Here is a 19,079-nt window from a genome sequence, read left to right on the forward strand (position 1 = left end):
ACATTTCTGTTTGAAAAAGCTAGCCTTTGCTTTCCTAACTGCCTGTGTATATTGGTTAGTAACTTCCCTGAAAAGTTGCATATCGCGGGGACTATTTTATGCTAATGCCGTACGCCACAGGATTCCATCCAGCCCTAAAATTCACACAGCTTTTCTTTCTACATTAGCTGCAGTGAAATGTCTCCACACATCAGAGAGCGCCCGTGGCATTTTCCTGTAAAGATTAGAAAAAATGAGTAAAAAATGCCAAGGGGGGTGAATACTTTTGCAAGGCACAGTATGTGGTGTATGTGGGCTGGCTGGTCGGTCTGGCTGAAATGTTATATAGAGGATGTCTTAGTAAAGACAATCAAAAGACTTTGTATTTTTTCAAGAGTTGTTCATTTGTTAGGCGATTGGTTAAAGGTGCAACACAATATTTATTAATAAATGACCTTTTATCTAGTTCAGTCTTATTAACCCCTTAAACATATTTTGTAATGATCTCTTACCTAGCTTGATGACTGTGGGCATTTTTGCTAAATAGAGACTGTGGATTGTGTAAAAAGTTAGGAAATTAGCTTTAGATGCCCCCCCAAAATGATGGGGAGGACCCCCAGGCCCCCCTGCCACTATTTTGAATGTCTAAAGAATATATATGTTGTTCTGAAATATGCACACAGAAATACTGGACTCTTGTTTATGGTAGTGATTTGACAAAATGACAATCATGGGCTTGAATTGGACTCTCGGCCCTGACTCGTCTCGAACCCCTTGTCCACCTCCCGGTCTATCCCCCCTCCGTTCTCGGTCTTGACTCGTCTCAAACCCCTTGTCCACCTCCTGGTCTATCCCCCCTCCGGTCTTGGTCTTGCCTCGTCTCGAACCCCTTGCCCACCTCCTGGTCTATCCCCCTCCGGTCTTGGTCTTGCCTCGTCTCGAACCCCTTGTCCACCTCCTGGTATATCCCCCTCCGGTCTCGGTCTTGACTCGTCTCGAACCCCTTGTCCACCTCCCTGTCTATCCCCCTCCGGGCTCGGCCTTGACTCGTCTCGTCTCGAACCCCTTGTCCACTTCCCGGTCTATCCCCCTCCGGTCTCGGTCTTGCCTCGTCTCGAACCCCTTGTCCACCTCCCGGTCTATCCCCCTCCGGTCTCGGTCTTGACTCGTCTCGAACCCCTTGTCCACCTCCCGGTCTATCCCCCTCCGGTCTCGGTATTGACTCGTCTTGAACCCCTTGTCCACCTCCTGGTCTATCCCCCTCCGGTCTCGGTCTTGACTCGTCTCGAACCCCTTGTCCACCTCCCAGTCTATCCCCCTCCGGTCTCGGTCTTGACTCGTCTCGAACCCCTTGTCCACCTCCCGGTCTATCCCCCTCCGGTCTCGGTATTGACTCGTCTTGAACCCCTTGTCCACCTCCTGGTCTATCCCCCTCCGGTCTCGGTCTTGACTCGTCTCGAACCCCTTGTCCACCTCCCGGTCTATCCCCCTCCGGTCTCGGTCTTGACTTGTCTCGAACCCCTTGTCCACCTCCCGGTCTATCCCCCCTCCGGTCTCGGTCTTGACTCGTCTCGAACCCCTTGTCCACCTCCCGGTCTATTCCCCCTCCGGTCTTGGTTTTGCCTCTGACTTAATGTGTGTTATATTAAACAGAGTAAAATGTAGGCAAGCAAACATTTCAGATTAACTACTAGTCGAATAAGACATGGGAGAGATTAATTTTGGCGAAGAGATTTATTATTAGACTAATACATTTGAAACAAAATGACAAACCGAAAACTGCAGACATTACTAGTGTCTCCTCTGCGATCAAACCGCCATAACAAATCAAATGAAACACAGCCTAACGTGATCATTGACAGCTGCCTTGAAGGACACAAATAAAAAACCATTTCTGCTCCTATGATCAGTGAAATGTAGGCTAAACTGACAATGGAGTGAAGAGCAGAAATCTCAACCAGCAAGCAAGTCCAAGTACCCCTGACTGCAGTGTGCAATTCGGGGCTGGGTTCAATGTGGGTGGAGTCAAACGTTTGACTCTGCTCACATTTGACCCTGCCCACATTTTTTTGTCCATCTGATGTTTGACAGTAACACACATTTGCGCAAGGCACAAGTTGAATACAAACATATTTCATTTTTGAAGATTTATATAATATTTCTTACAAGTACCAGCAGATGTAACACTTTTTGCTTCATGCTATATTTGAGACAAACTACTGATAGTTGCAGTGAACAGCAGACTTGTTATTTACTGTTAAAATTGTGTTGATAAATGTTATAACTTTGTAATTATATTATTTAATTGAGCATATACACACAGTTACTACCCATCCTGATTTATAATGTTATTTACTTTCCTCATGAGAATGGAGACAGACTATACCATATAGACATACTGACAAGCTGAATGTGCTTTGTACATTAAGTTATACCAGCTCCAGTGAAGAGATCAGAGACTCGGGTGACTTCTACGTCATCTTTACTAAACATAACACAATTAACAATTGAAACAATTAACACAGCAGACAAAGTTTGACCACTCCTCAAAAATGGCTTTGCTCCTCAAAAGACAAAGACAGTAATTTTCTTGTTGTCAACTGCCTCCAAATAGAACAAATTATAATCTCTCTGTAACATGAATGGTTCCTTGAGGAGAACATTTTTCTCTTCATCCAGGCCATCATACAACTGTAGTTCTTTAAGGGTTGTAATGCGGTCTTCCCCTTCCATCCCAATTACACTAGGGAGGGGAACAGTGCCTTTAAATGTTTGGAGTTCACATCACCTTGCTGCCTCTAGGGTGTCCCTTAGAAGAACATCTGCTTCCTTGAAGAAAAAGGAAGAATACATATTAAGAGTAGTGCCTCATTGGGTGATCAAGTCAAATTATACTCCACTTTCACAATACAATGCAAACAAAAGCCCCTATTACTAAAGGGGTTTTCAGTGATATCTATAACTACTCAAGTCATCACAACTATTATATCTTGCCATTCATCAAGTCTTCAGCATTACACACAGTAGACTACATACCCAGGACACAGCTCGTCGTGCATTTTGTTTTCAGTATCATCTAGAAAGAAAATAGACAGTGGTCTATTGGTGGTTAGAGTGTTGGGCCAGTAACCGGAAGGTTGTTGGATAAAAATCACTAAGCTGACACGGTAAAAATATGTCGTTCTGCCCCTGAACAAGGCAGTTAACCCACTGTTCCTAGGCTGTCATTGTAAATAAGAATTTGTTCTTAACTCACTTGCCTAGTTAAATAAAGGTTAAATAAGAATGCACCTTACTTTAGCTAATAGCCTATACAGCACCTGATCCTGCAGAGCTGGATGCTCTGTGACTTCTTTAAACATTGGTTTAAGACTATACCACTATACCACATATGACACCTCCCTGTAGTGTGTTTTGTTTTCGCTGGCTTTTTCGATCTTTCAACCTCTCTTCTTCAGACCTTAGTGAGTGAATGACATGCATACGAAAATATATTCAGGTCATTCTGGCTACAGTGAAACAAGTGATTTAAAGGATGCAAATGAAAAGTTTTTATAATGTTCAAGACTTATGGCATGGGAAAGTTCTGCAGGAGAACTAGACTTATGGCATGGGAAAGTTCTGCAGGAGAACTAGACTTATGGCATGGGAAAGTTCTGCAGGAGAACTAGACTTATGGCCTGGGAAAGTTCTGCAGGAGAACTAGACTTATGGCATGGGAAAGTTCTGCAGGAGAACTAGACTTGGGAAAGTTCTGGACTTATGGCATGGGAAAGTTCTGCAGGAGAACTAGACTTATGGCATGGGAAAGTTCTGCAGGAGAACTAGACTTATGGCATGGGAAAGTTCTGCAGGAGAACTAGACTTACATGGGAAAGTTCTGCAGGAGAACTAGACTTATGGCATGGGAAAGTTCTCTGCAGGAGAACTAGACTTATGGCATGGGAAAGTTCTGCAGGAGAACTAGACTTATGGCATGGGAAAGTTCTGCAGGAGAACTAGACTTATGGCATGGGAAAGTTCTGCAGGAGAACTAGACTTATGGCATGGGAAAGTTCTGCAGGAGAACTAGACTTATGGCATGGGAAAGTTCTGCAGGAGAACTAGACTTATGGCATGGGAAAGTTCTGCAGGAGAACTAGACTTATGGCATGGGAAAGTTCTGCAGGAGAACTAGTCACCACCATCGCCTAATTTGCTTCACGTTTTCCTTTGAAAAAGAAAATCACACAATCGGATGGGGATCCCAAAAAACATATCCACTAGTGATGAGAAATTCATAATTTATATATACCTCAGTGAAATCACACTGTGCTTCCATTGCAATGTACAAAGTGTAGTGTAAGTTAAGAAAGAGTAGGTGTTAGGTTTGATTGTTATGATAACAATAATGATAATACCACCCCCCAGGAATATATATCAGGATGTAGGAGACAACAACCCCCCCCAAGAAGTCACAGCATGTTACATCGGCATCCAGCTCTGCAGGAGTTTGATGTATGAATTGTGCATGTAAAAACAGGTCCCAAAAACTGTCAAGAACAATAAAAAGTATGAGCAATAACAATAGTGTGCTTTACATACTGCAAGAACAGAAATAGTAACTTTTCATATGTTATAACAGAAAGTAGGACAAAAATAATATACTGAATAAGGGGGGGGGGAATCTTACCATCAAAACAAACATCTCACAGTTGCTTGAGAAACCTTACTTTGGTAGGCCCTGTGGTGTGAACAAGGTACAAGTTTCAATAAAGGAATGTAAATAAAATATTACAGTTCAGTGGAATAATTTAAAGGAATGTCTAACCTGAACATCATCCACAAAAGTCCCCCAAGGTCCAGGGGACAAGATCCGAGCAATGCTTATGTACACACAGTATGTGAAAGTAAAGAAAAAGTACAATTCAACAGTGTTTTAATACTCCAGCATTCATAACAGTTTTGAACAAAGTTGGAACATGTATGGGTTTTGCTGGACCAGAAAATGTATTTGACTGCAAACACACCATTTCTCACATCAATGCACTCACATGCCAAAAATGTTTCCTTGGACACTGTTTCAAAGCAATGTGCATGACTTCTTCGTAAATATGTTTTGAAATATGTTTGCAGTGTGGACAAGTTGCAATGACTTTTCTTGACTTTTGCCATGTATTTCATTATTGTATAAACTAAACTCAGCAAAAAAAAAGAAGAGAAACCTCGCTTATTCAGGACCCTGTCTTTCAAAGATAATTCGTAAAAATCCAAATAACTTCACAGATCTTTAAACCCTGTTTCCCATGCTTGTTCAATGAACCATAAACAATTAATGAACATGCACCTGTGGAACGGTCGTTAAGACACTAACAGCTTACAGACGGTAGGCAATTAAGGTCACAGTTATGAAAACTGAGGACACTAAAGAGGCCTTTCTACTGATTCTGAAAAACACCAAAAGAAAGATGCCCAGGGTCTCTGCTCATCTGCGTGAACATGCCTTAGGCATGCTGCAAGGAGGCATGAGGACTGCAGATGTGGCCAGGGCAATACATTGCAATGTCCGTACTGTGAGACGCCTAAGACAACGCTACAGGGAGACAGGACGGACAGCTGATCGTCCTCACAGTGGCAGACCACGTGTAACAATACCTGCACAGGATCAGTACATCACACCTGCGGGACAGGTACAGGATGACAACAACTGCCCGAGTTACACCAGGAATGCACAATCTCTCCATCATTTCTCAGACTGTCCACAATAGGCTGAGAGAGGCTGGACTGAGGGCTTGTAGGACTGTTGTAAGGCAGGTCCTCACCAGACATCACCGGCAACAACGTCGCCTATGGGCACAAATCCACCGTCAGTAGACCAGACTGGCAAAAATTACTTTTCACTGAATTTCTCTTTTTTGTCTCACCATGGGTGATGGTCGGATTCAAGTTTATCGATGGAATGAGCGTTACACCGAGGCCTGTACTCTGGAGCGGGATCGATTTGGAGGTGGAGAGTCCGCCATGGTCTGGGGCGGTGTGTCACAGGATCATCGGACTGAGCTTGTTATAATTACAGACAATCTCAAAGCTGTGTGTTACAGGGAAGACATCATCCTCCCTCATGTGGTACCCTTCCTGCAGGCTCATCCTGACATGACCCTCAAGCATGACAATGCCACCAGCCATACTGCTCGTTCTGTGCGTGATTTCCTGCAAAACAGGAACGTCAGTGTTCTGCCATGGCCAGCGAAGAGCCCAGATCTCAATCCCATTGAGCACGTCTGGGACCTATTGGATCGAAGGGTGAGGGCTAGGGACATTCCCCCCAGAAATGTCCAAGAACATGCAGGTGCCTTGGTGGAAGAGTGGGGTAACATCTCACAGCAAGAACGGGCAAATCTGGTGCAGTCCATGAGGAGGAGATGCGCTGCAGTACTTAATGCAGCTGGTGGCCACACCAGATACTGACTGTTACCTTTGAACCCCCCTCCTTTGTTCAGGGACACATTATTCCATTTCTGTTAGTCACATCTCTGTGGAACTTGTTCAGTTTGTCTCAGTTGTTGAATCTTTCTATGTTCAAACAAATATTAACATTGTTAAGTTGCTAAAAATATACGCAGTTGACAGTGAGAGGACATTTCTTTTTTTGCTGAATTTGTGTGGGCTGTGTAAACTCGCTATGTGCAACTATGGGAATGGCATCAACAATAGACATTTAGAGCCAGCCAAACAAAACAAGGCATACATTGAAGAAACACAGAAAATCAACAATCAAATTGATTACATAACTGTACATGTAAACCTAGGCTTAACGTAAACTCACCTCATTCCGTACAAATATGCGCAACCGCAACATTCAAACGAGGCTACAAAGAAAACGAATGGGACTGTAGCGACTGTGTTCACTTCAAAAGCGTTGATCGACATGGTAATGGCTCTATAGTATTGGAGAAAAGTTGAAAAAACGGACCCTCCGTTACATCTAGACGTCGTAACGTACAGCACACATAAAGCAACTATTTCTGTCTTACAATCTCTCTCCACCAGGTGTAGCACTTCTCTCATCCTTTAAAAGCAAGAAATGGACAGTGACGGGGTAAGGGGGGATACCTAGTCATTTTTTTGCGTCATCATTGCATGCGGATCATCATTCTCAAAGCCGCTGTTTACTTCTAAGATCACTTTAGCACCGCCCTAAAAACCTGATTCAAATTTGACACAAACCTTCAAATAGGTATGTAATGAGACATTATATAAACTCTTTATAGTGTTTTAAATTTTAGAGGCGATAAGTTGATAAGTTGGACAGATCGAGTGGAAAAAAGCTATTTTCCCACACAACATCTCTCCTTCTCACTATCACGCATTAGTTTCGCTTCCCCACCCGCCATTTTTAAAAATGCCTGCTTGAATTATGCAGAAACGGGCAGCGTTTAGGTTATGTAATTGATTCGGTTGGAAAGGGGAGAAATGGTGCTTTACAATGGTATTGACATTACAGTTGATCTGGAAGTATTACGTTTTTGGGGTGCTAAAATAAGGGCAATTGTACGGACCATGGCGATGTACGAGTTTACGTTACTGCTCAAGTAGGCAAATTTGTCCAAATAAGTGTCACTTATTATGAGCAATTAGCTAGCTCACGTGCTAATGGGTGCTAATTAACGCTACAAAGTACATTATGCATAATACCAGTCTCACTTACTTCCATGGTTTATAGTGCTATCCATGTAGGTTAGGTTCGATTGAGATTCGCTTTCGTTGACACCATTGACTTTACCTCAACTTGCGTGACCTCGAAGGAGATGGGAAGGTTTTGGGTTAAACCGTTTGACTCCGCCCACATTGAGCCCGGCCGAGAACTGCACCCTGCAGTCAGGGGCTTCTCAGCAAGTAGCAGCAATGAAAAATTTAGTGTGTGGGCGTTCACGCCAATGGGGGGGAAAATTTTGGCAGGGGTGGATTTCCGGCACAACACCGGCAAATCGTGCAAATATATATTTCAAACACTGGCGTGGAGGGCATTATCACTTTTATACAACGGGTTACCAACATATTCAAATAATGATTGACATATTTTCATTCAAAACGTTATCTTTTATTAATTTATCATTTCATCCTTCAACAAGATATAGTCCCGAGACCAATCTAGGGTTGCTACCCAAGCAACGTTCGTTCTATTGGTTCGGTTGTCAGAGACTCGACCAAGTTGTTCAGTCTTTTTGTTCTGTATCTATGGACGCGACACAGTCGTTCATTCTAAATGTTCTATTGTCATACTGGAAACGTTCTTATCCCTTGCTTGCTAGCTAGCCGACTACAGCTAACTTACAGTCACGTCAAACAGTGCAGACAGAATAACAACAGTAGCTGCATTTGTTTAAACTGTTTTCTAGTGACATGTATTTGGATTCATCCATAACAATGAGCTAATGAGGCACGATTTCGCTTGGCATAGAAAATGTGCTCACTCGTCAGGACACTTGTTCAGAGGAGCTAGCCAACACAATCACTTCCAATTTTAGCTGGAAAGACTGCAAACTACAGTAGCTGCACTTCGTTTCGTTTGACCTTTTTTCAATTGACATTTTTTGGTGATGCCAGCTGATTCATGATTTCGTCTGGCTGAGAAACGCTGCCTGCCTCTATCTCGTCCCGACTCGTTCATTACTATGGGACAGCTGTAGATCGAATGAATATTGAAACAATGTTGCAAATATCGGAGAGAAGACGGCAAGGTTTATACAAATCTCTGCTGTTGGAAACTAAATGTTATTCCCCCAAAAATATGAGATAAAATGTCTAGATGCTTTTTATGGTGGAGATCAAGTTTATAATTTGCCTGGCTGGGTTGACGAGACATTTGACGAGTGGATTGCGCAGTCAAATGGAACAGAGTAAATAGCCATTTTAACGTCATAGATTTAGCTGGCGGTAGCTTGTGGAATAGACACCGGCTGGGATGCGCTTTTAACCAATATTCAGCGTACAGGATTAGACCCACCCATTGTTTAAAACAGACCACGGAACACCTTTTCACACGAATGTCCACGGCGGGTCTCTGTAAATTATGCAATTATATTGGAGACAGGTTAATAGCGGTGACTGTCATCTATTAATTTACTTGTATAGTATTTCTAAGTAGAATCCATATCAGCCAGGGAAACTTTGTGATAGAACATTCAGATGTGTCTGCCTGACTGTGGGGCTCTATACCTGAATTATTAGGATTTTATTGTGATCACAACAAAACTAGGTATTTTGATCAAATATAGATATAATAAATGTTTATCTTTGAAAATATGGGCCTGGCTGAGAATAGAACATTCCGTTTTCTGCCTGAGTGTGGCACTGTTTACCACATTTTTTAAAATCATTTTGTGACTTTTACTCAACTAGAGATTAATATAAATAGTGTAACAAGAAGTCAAAACTATACAAGGACTGAAGCAATAGACTCTTCACTCAACTAGATATTGAAATCAATTGTGTTTCTTGAAAAGATGGGCTTGGCTGATATAAAAAAATACATTAAGGGGAAAGGATCCAATGACACAGAGGCTGATTATCTTTCTGCACATCTCTTCATTTACAATGCTGGCTGCCATTGTTAACACAATTGCAGGACATCAAATGCTACCTGAATTCACTCAAAAAAGTAACATAAGTAGACCTTCAGTATCACAACGAGGTCAAACAGGTGTGTGTGTGTGTGTGTGTGTGTGTGTGTGTGTGTGTGTGTGTGTGTGTGTGTGTCCAGTGTGTGTGTGTGTTTGTCCGACTGTCCAGTGTCCACAACAACACTTTTGATTATTCTCTACCCCCAGTGTATGTGGTGTACTATGGTTTTAGGCATGCGCTCACAAACCCTCATCTTTTCTCTTTCTCTGTCTCTCCTTCCAGAGGACCTGAGGCTCTTGGACCGCGACTGAGGACACCCCAGCCTGACACCTGAACGTGCCTGGCCCAATCCCACCTTGCCCCCCTCTACCAGCCTGTTGCATCCTCCACTGATTCTTTCTCCCCCTCAAGTCACTGACCCACTCCCCACACACCTAGAAACTTGTATTTCATTACTTACCATATGACTTTATGAAAAGCCATCGGTTCATAGGGTCTTAAAGTGTGAGTACTTTCTCTGTAGTCATTATGCATATTGTCTGAGCCTTCTGGCCAGTAATACTGGTATTGCCCTTTCCTTATTGAAATTGTGAATAAAAGAAGACTATGCTTTCATTTTCTATTAAAACAAAATGAAGACATTGTTAGATTGAATGTATTCTTTTATACTGTCTGTATCTCTGTATTACAGTAAATCAAAAACAGATTCGTGCAAACTGGAAGTGTGACTTCTTTCCCCAATGATTTCCTAAGGCTGAGGTACTTTTTCAGTTATCAGTTATTCCATACCAACACTAGATGAGGCTGAATGGCAACAACACCACACACAACTGCAATGCAACTTATTCATCTCATTGGTAAATGACTGTTCAGTCTGTATAATATTTAATCAATGAAAATATGTCTTGGCTGAATGAAGGTTTTATTAAACCTTCAAAAGAGACACACATACACAATAAAGGGCATTTAACAAACAAAGTTATTGACAGGAAAAGTAATTTACTACATCACTTACAGTCCCAGCCTCTCCCCTTCGTTTGCTTAACTGGGGGAATGGGATGAAGAAATCGTTTACAATAGGCAGGGTGGGGCTCATGGCAACATTGAGCCATGACTACATGGAACTCTATTCCACATCAAGTAACTCATGCAAGCTGTAAAATTAGCTCAAATATATATATAAAAAATACACCTTATGGAAAAGCAGGAACTGTGAAGAGACACACATACAGGCACAGACACACTCATACACACACATGATAACATACACATGGGTTTGTGTTGTAGATATGATGTGGTAGAGTAGTGGCCTGAGGGCACACAATTAAAGGAAAATTCCAACCAAAAACTATCGTTTTGTGTTGGTTTCATTAGACACTTGTTGACCTAGTTCCAAAATGTTTTTCTTTTCAGCAGTCAAGATATGTAACCTTTAAAATACAGAAATATGCAATGTAATGTTTTTAATTGTTGGCAGCAGCTAATGGGGATTCATAATAAATATAAATACAACAGGCAGAATGCATCCCAAAGGGAACCTTATTCCCTATAACTTTTCCCTGTATAATGCACTACTTTTGACCAGAGCCCTGGTCAAATCAAATCAAATCAAATTCAAATCAAATTTTTATTTGTCACATACACATGGTTAGCAGATGTTAATGCGAGTGTAGCGAAATGCTTGTGTTTCTAGTTCCGACAATGCAGTAATAACGAGCAAGTAATCTAACTAACAATTCCAAAAAAAACTACTGTCATACACAGTGTAAGGGGATAAAGAATATGTACATAAGGATATATGAATGAGTGATGGTACAGAGCAGCATAGGCAAGATACAGTAGATGATATCGAGTACAGTATATACATATGAGATAAGTATGTAAACCAAGTGGCATAGTTAAAGTGGCTAGTGATACATGTATTACATAAGGATGCAGTCGATGATATAGAGTACAGTATCAACGTATGCATATGAGATGAACAATGTAGGGTAAGTAACATTATATAAGGTAGCATTGTTTAAAGTGGCTAGTGATATATTTACATCATTTCCCATCAATTCCCATGATTAAAGTGGCTAGAGTAGAGTCAGTGTCATTGACAGTGTGTTGGCAGTAGCCACTCAATGTTAGTGGTGGCTGTTTAACAGTCTGATGGCCTTGAGATAGAAGCTGTTTTTCAGTCTCTCGGTCCCAGCTTTGATGCACCTGTACTGACCTCGCCTTCTGGATGGCAGCGGGGTGAACAGGCAGTGGCTCGGGTGGTTGATGTCCTTGATGATCTTTATGGCCTTCCTGTAGCATCGGGTGGTGTAGGTGTCCTGGAGGGCAGGTAGTTTGCCCCCGGTGATGCGTTGTGCAGACCTCACTACCCTCTGGAGAGCCTTACGGTTGAGGGCGGTGCAGTTGCCATACCAGGCGGTGATACAGCCCGCCAGGATGCTCTCGATTGTGCATCTGTAGAAGTTTGTGAGTGCTTTTGGTGACAAGCCGAATTTCTTCAGCCTCCTGAGGTTGAAGAGGCGCTGCTGCGCCTTCCTCACGATGCTGTCTGTGTGAGTGGACCAATTCAGTTTGTCTGTGATGTGTATGCCGAGGAACTTAAAACTTGCTACCCTCTCCACTACTGTTCCATCGATGTGGATGGGGGGGTGTTCCCTCTGCTGTTTCCTGAAGTCCACAATCATCTCCTTAGTTTTGTTGACGTTGAGTGTGAGGTTATTTTCCTGACACCACACTCCGAGGGCCCTCACCTCCTCCCTGTAGGCCGTCTCGTCGTTGTTGGTAATCAAGCCTACCACTGTTGTGTCGTCCGCAAACTTGATGATTGAGTTGGAGGCGTGCATGGCCGCGCAGTCGTGGGTGAACAGGGAGTACAGGAGAGGGCTCAGAACGCACCCTTGTGGGGCCCCAGTGTTGAGGATCAGCGGGGAGGAGATGTTGTTGCCTACCCTCACCACCTGGGGGCGGCCCGTCAGGAAGTCCAGTACCCAGTTGCACAGGGCGGGGTCGAGACCCAGGGCCCGAGCTTGATGACGAGCTTGGAGGGTACTATGGTGTTGAATGCCGAGCTGTAGTCGATGAACAGCATTCTCACATAGGTATTCCTCTTGTCCAGATGGGTTAGGGCAGTGTGCAGTGTGGTTGAGATTGCATCGTCTGTGGACCTATTTGGGCGGTAAGCAAATTGGAGTGGGTCAAGGGTGTCAGGTAGGGTGGAGGTGATATGGTCCTTGACTAGTCTCTCAAAGCACTTCATGATGACGGATGTGACTGCTACGGGCGGTAGTCGTTTAGCTCAGTTACCTTAGCTTTCTTGGGAACAGGAACAATGGTGGCCCTCTTGAAGCATGTGGGAACAGCAGACTGGTATAGGGATTGATTGAATATGTCCGTAAACACACCGGCCAGCTGGTCTGCGCATGCTCTGAGGGCGCGGCTGGGGATGCCGTCTGGGCCTGCAGCCTTGCGAGGGTTAACACGTTTAAATGTCTTACTCACTTCGGCTGCAGTGAAGGAGAGACTGCATGTTTCCGTTGCAGGCCGTGTCAGTGGCACTGTATTGTCCTCAAAGCGGGCAAAAAAGTTATTTAGTCTGCCTGGGAGCAAGACATCCTGGTCCGTGACTGGGCTGGGTTTCTTCCTGTAGTCCGTGATTGACTGTAGACCCTGCCACATACCTCTTGTGTCTGAGCCGTTGAATTGAGATTCTACTTTGTCTCTGTACTGGCGCTTAGCTTGTTTGATAGCCTTGCGGAGGGAATAGCTGCACTGTTTGTATTCAGTCATGTTACCAGACACCTTGCCCTGATTAAAAGCAGTGGTTCGTGCCTTCAGTTTCACACGAATGCTGCCATCAATCCACGGTTTCTGGTTAGGGAATGTTTTAATCGTTGCTATGGGAACGACATCTTCAACGCACGTTCTAATGAACTCGCACACCGTATCAGCGTATTCGTCAATGTTGTTGTCTGACGCAATACGAAACATCTCCCAGTCCACGTGATGGAAGCAGTCTTGGAGTGTGGAGTCAGCTTGGTCGGACCAGCGTTGGACAGACCTCAGCGTGGGAGCTTCTTGTTTTAGTTTCTGTCTGTAGGCAGGGATCAACAAAATGGAGTCGTGGTCAGCTTTTCCGAAAGGGGGCGGGGCAGGGCCTTATATGCGTCGCGGAAGTTAGAGTAACAATGATCCAGGGTCTTTCCACCCCTGGTTGCGCAATCGATATGCTGATAAAATTTAGGGAGTCTTGTTTTCAGATTAGCCTTGTTAAAATCCCCAGCTACAATGAATGCAGCCTCCGGATAAATCGTTTCCAGTTTGCAGAGAGTTAAATAAAGTTCGTTCAGAGCCATCGATGTGTCTGCTTGGGGGGGATATATACGGCTGTGATTATAATCGAAGAGAATTCTCTTGGTAGATAATGCGGTCTACATTTGATTGTGAGGAATTCTAAATCAGGTGAACAGAAGGATTTGAGTTCCTGTATGTTTCTTTCATCACACCATGTCACGTTGGCCATAAGACATACGCCCCCGCCCCTCTTCTTACCAGAAAGATGTTTGTTTCTGTCGGCGCGATGCGTGGAGAAACCCGCTGGCTGCACCGCTTCGGATTGCGTCTCTCCAGTTAGCCATGTTTCCGTGAAGCAAAGAACGTTACAGTCTCTGATGTCCCTCTGGAATACTACCCTTGCTCGGATTTCATCAACCTTGTTGTCAAGAGACTGGACATTGGCAAGAAGAATGCTAGGGAGTGGTGCACGATGTCCCCGTCTCCGGAGTCTGACCAGAAGACCGCTTCGTTTCCCTCTTTTTCTGAGTCGTTTTTTTTTTTTGGTCGCTGCATGTGATCCACTCGGTTACACTGGTTGTAAGGCAGAACACAGGATCCGCATCGCGAAAAACATATTTTTGGTCGTACTGATGGTGAGTTGACGCTGATCTTATATTCAGTAGTTCTTCTCGGCTGTATGTAAAGAAACCTAAGATGACCTGGGGTACTAGTGTAAGAAATAACACGTAAAAAAACAAAAAACTGCATAGTTTCCTAGGAACGCGAAGCGAGGCGGCCATCTCTGTCGGCGCCGGAAGTACTCAGATGGTCAGATGGAAAGAGACTGGTAAGTAACTTGAGGAGGAGATATAGCCAGTGGAGGCAGCAACATCCACCAGATAGAGCGGGGCCAGGTGGATTGGACCAGGAACATCCAGGTGTCAGGCTAGGGTGTACTCAGTCGCAGTCCAAGAGCCTGAATGGGAAAAAGGCCATTCTTGAACATGGGGTGAGCCTTTCTTACTTACTAATCTGCTAGAGAACCCGTTCAGATTTAAGTACAGTGTGTAACTGAAGCCTTTAGTAAGAGGCCTAAGTCTTGAATATTTAATCATTTCAGCCCTTAGAATTCATATTCATTATCCAGAGAGGTTAGAAAAAATGATCTAGATCATCTATGAGGCTATGGAGGGATCCAAACTGTGGATTTAAAAAAAAAAACACGAATCATCAGTGTAGAATGACACCTTTGATTTCAAGCCCTGTATTTCTAGCCCCTTGATATTATTGTTGGATCTGATTTTAATAGCTGACATTTCGATAACCATAATAAATACTTATGCCGATAGTGGACAACCTTGTTTTACTCGTCTTGACAGTTTAATACTTTCTGAGATGTAGCCATTATTTACTATTTTTCACCTAAGGTTACTATACATAACTTTAACCCATTGTATGAGATTCTCCAGGCATTTATATATAAATTCCAATCGTACTACAGTGCCTTGCGAAAGTATTCGGCCCCCTTGAACTTTGCGACCTTTTGCCACATTTCAGGCTTCAAACATAAAGATATAAAACTGTATTTTTTTGTGAAGAATCAACAACAAGTGGGACACAATCATGAAGTGGAACAACATTTATTGGATATTTCAAACTTTTTTAACAAATCAAAAACTGAAAAATTGGGCGTGCAAAATTATTCAGCCCCCTTAAGTTAATACTTTGTAGCGCCACCTTTTGCTGCGATTACAGCTGTAAGTCGCTTGGGGTATGTCTCTATCAGTTTTGCACATCGAGAGACTGAAATTGTTTCCCATTCCTCCTTGCAAAACAGCTCGAGCTCAGTGAGGTTGGATGGAGAGCATTTGTGAACAGCAGTTTTCAGTTTTTTCCACAGATTCTCGATTGGATTCAGGTCTGGACTTTGACCTGGCCATTCTAACACCTGGATATGTTTATTTTTGAACCATTTCATTGTAGATTTTGCTTTATGTTTTGGATCATTGTCTTGTTGGAAGACAAATCTCCGTCCCAGTCTCAGGTCTTTTGCAGACTCCATCAGGTTTTCTTCCAGAATGGTCCTGTATTTGGCTCCATCCATCTTCCAATCAATTTTAACCATCTTCCCTGTCCCTGCTGAAGAAAAGCAGGCCCAAACCATGATGCTGCCACCACCATGTTTGACAGTGGGGATGGTGTGTTCAGGGTGATGAGCTGTGTTGCTTTTACGCCAAACATAACGTTTTGCATTGTTGCCAAAAAGTTCCATTTTGGTTTCATCTGACCAGAGCACCTTCTTCCACATGTTTGGTGTGTCTCCCAGGTGGCTTGTGGCAAACTTTAAACAACACTTTTTATGGATATCTTTAAGAAATGGCTTTCTTCTTGCCACTCTTCCATAAAGGCCAGATTTGTGCAATATACGACTGATTGTTGTCCTATGGACAGAGTCTCCCACCTCAGCTGTAGATCTCTGCAGTTCATCCAGATCTCTGCAGTTCATCCTCTTGGCTGCATCTCTGATCAGTCTTCTCCTTGTATGAGCTGAAAGTTTAGAGGGACGGCCAGGTCTTGGTAGATTTGCAGTGGTCTGATACTCCTTCCATTTCAATATTATCGCTTGCACAGTGCTCCTTGGGATGTTTAAAGCTTGGGAAATCTTTTTGTATCCAAATCCAGCTTTAAACTTCTTCACAACAGTATCTCGGACCTGCCTGGTGTGTTCCTTGTTCTTCATGATGCTCTCTGCGCTTTTAACGGACCTCTGAGACTATCACATTGCAGGTGCATTTATACAGAGACTTGATTACACACAGGTGGATTGTATTTATCATCATTAGTCATTTAGGTCAACATTGGATCATTCTGAGATCCTCACTGAACTTCTGGAGAGAGTTTGCTGCACTGAAAGTAAAGGGGCTGAATAATTTTGCACGCCCAATTTTTCCGTTTTTGATTTGTTAAAAAAGTTTGAAATATCCAATAAATGTTGTTCCACTTCATGATGGTGTCCCACTTGTTGTTGATTCTTCACAAAAAAATACAGTTTTATATCTTTATGTTTGAAGCCTGAAATGTGGCAAAAGGTCGCAAAGTTCAAGCGGGCCGAATACTTTCGCAAGGCACTGTATATCAAAAGCCTTTTGAAAGTCAGCTATGAATACCAGGCCTAGTTTCCCAGATTTTTCAGTGTTTTGTTGTTTCCAGTACTTGTCTTATATTATCACCAATGTATCGTCCATGTAAAAAACCTGTCTGATTAGGATGAATAATATCGGACAATAGTTTTACCGCACTTAAAGGCTTTAATGGCATCAAGAAGTACCTCCTCTGTAATTTGGCCTTCACATGAGTCTTTCTGTACAGCTGTTAATTTTACATTATTAATAGAAAAATAATCCTTAATATTAATTTTGGTTAGTTGAGATGGAGGAAACTGATACAAAAACATATGCTTTAACGTACTTTGCTTCTTTTTCTAAATATTACTTGGTGAATCATGACTTCATCATTTGTTACAAGTTTCAGTAAATTCTTTTTGTGTAGCATTTCTGTTGAAAATATCATATCATGTCACACCCTGACCATAGAGAGCTTTTATTCTCTATGTTAGTTAGGTCGGGGTGTGACTAAGGGTGGGTTATCTAGGTCAATATATATATCCATGTTGGCCTGGTATGGTTCCCAATCAGAGGCAGCTGTTTATCATTGTCTCTGATTGGGGATCATATTTAGGCAGCCATTTCCCCATTGTGCTTTGTGGGATCTTGACTATGTATAGTTGCCTGTGAGCACTATAGCAACTTCACGTTTCGTTTTCAATTTATTGTTTTCTTTGAGTTTCACTTCAAAATAAAGAGGATGGAACCATACCACGCTGCATCTTGGTCCACTCATTGTAACGATCGTGACATATCAATTTCCCCCATTTCGCCCCATATTCCATCCAGTTTGCTTTTTTTATAATATATTACACTTGATCTTTCTTGAATAAGTTCCTCCAGTTATTTTTATTTTTCCTCTAACTTATTCCGTGCCTCTATCGTACAGTTTTCTATCTATATGGACTGTTAGTCCCTCTATTTTCTCTCTTTTGACCTAAATTGCTGGATCAATTGCGGGCCCTGGATTTAAAAAAAAGATGAGTATTGAATTGCATGGCCTATAAAGCCACATTTAAGTGTCCATTACAATAGGAGGATCTGCTGCACCTATGTTTGTCACGATCGTTGGAATAACTGGACCAAGGCGCAGCGTGCATAGAGTTCCACATGTTTATTTAAATGAAACTCACAGAAAACAATAAAGCGCAAAACGAAATGTAAAGCTATGTAGTGCTCACAAGCAACAATACATAAACAAGATCCCACAAAAACCCAGTGGGAAAAGGCTGCCTAAATATGATCCCCAATCAGAGACAACGATAGACAGCTGCCTCTGATTGGGAACCATACCAGGTAAACATAGAACTAAAAAAAACTAGACTACCCACTCTAGTCACACCCTGACCTAACCAAAATAGAGAATAAAAAGGATCTCTAAGGTCAGGGCATGACCATGTTGAAAAAAATATTTTATAAATTCTTCTGTCCTGGTTAAAAATAAGTTGTTATCCAATAGGATTTGATAAAATGTCCAATATCCTCACCCATGTGGAAATTCTGTAAGAGTAATGTATATTTCAATTATTTGATGGTCCGACCGCATTCTGTCCCCTATCACCACTTTTTTTTAAACTTTTGGTGCCAACGACTAGTTTGATTGAGACTCTGCCTTGTATTTTTCATTAGGTCAGGATATTTAAGCCTCCATATATCCACTAGTTCCAATATATCCATGAGATTTGTGATTTCCTTTACTTTTCTGTAAACAATATTATATTCCTTCTCTTTTAGCCAGGTAAATACTGATGTTCTTTTCTTATTATATGCTAAGCCATTAGAATTATAACTAGTTATACTTATTTCACCGTTTACCATAATGACATACAAGTGTCAATTCTATTGATCATAATATATGTTTGTAAACTTACCATTAAAAATATGATTGAGTGTCTATATACTGTATCTGTACCATGACCTGCTACTGAGTAAACCTCCATTGTTCTCTAGGAAGGAAATATATTTTCTCCATCTTTGTTTTGAAAAGATGATATGTATCCTCTCTACCACAAGGTGACGATATAATACCTTGAAATAGTTAATTGCTCAGAGCTTTCT

At 42.3% G+C, this 19,079-nt stretch overlaps 1 long non-coding RNA gene across 1 annotated transcript; it reads right to left on the reverse strand.

Annotated features, from left to right (window-relative positions):
• Positions 1-1,705: 1,705 nt before the first annotated feature.
• Positions 1,706-7,881, reverse strand: LOC112267600. The gene is made up of 4 exons (XR_002956121.2): positions 7,667-7,881; positions 4,652-4,702; positions 3,016-3,055; positions 1,706-2,808 (listed from the first exon to the last, which is right to left on the reverse strand). It is a non-coding gene; the product is annotated as an uncharacterized LOC112267600 (long non-coding RNA).
• Between the last annotated feature and the right edge of the window lie 11,198 nt (positions 7,882-19,079).

The sequence above is a fragment of the Oncorhynchus tshawytscha genome, linkage group LG14 (genome assembly GCF_018296145.1).
Source record: "Oncorhynchus tshawytscha isolate Ot180627B linkage group LG14, Otsh_v2.0, whole genome shotgun sequence".
NCBI classification, from domain to species: Eukaryota; Metazoa; Chordata; class Actinopteri; order Salmoniformes; family Salmonidae; genus Oncorhynchus; species Oncorhynchus tshawytscha.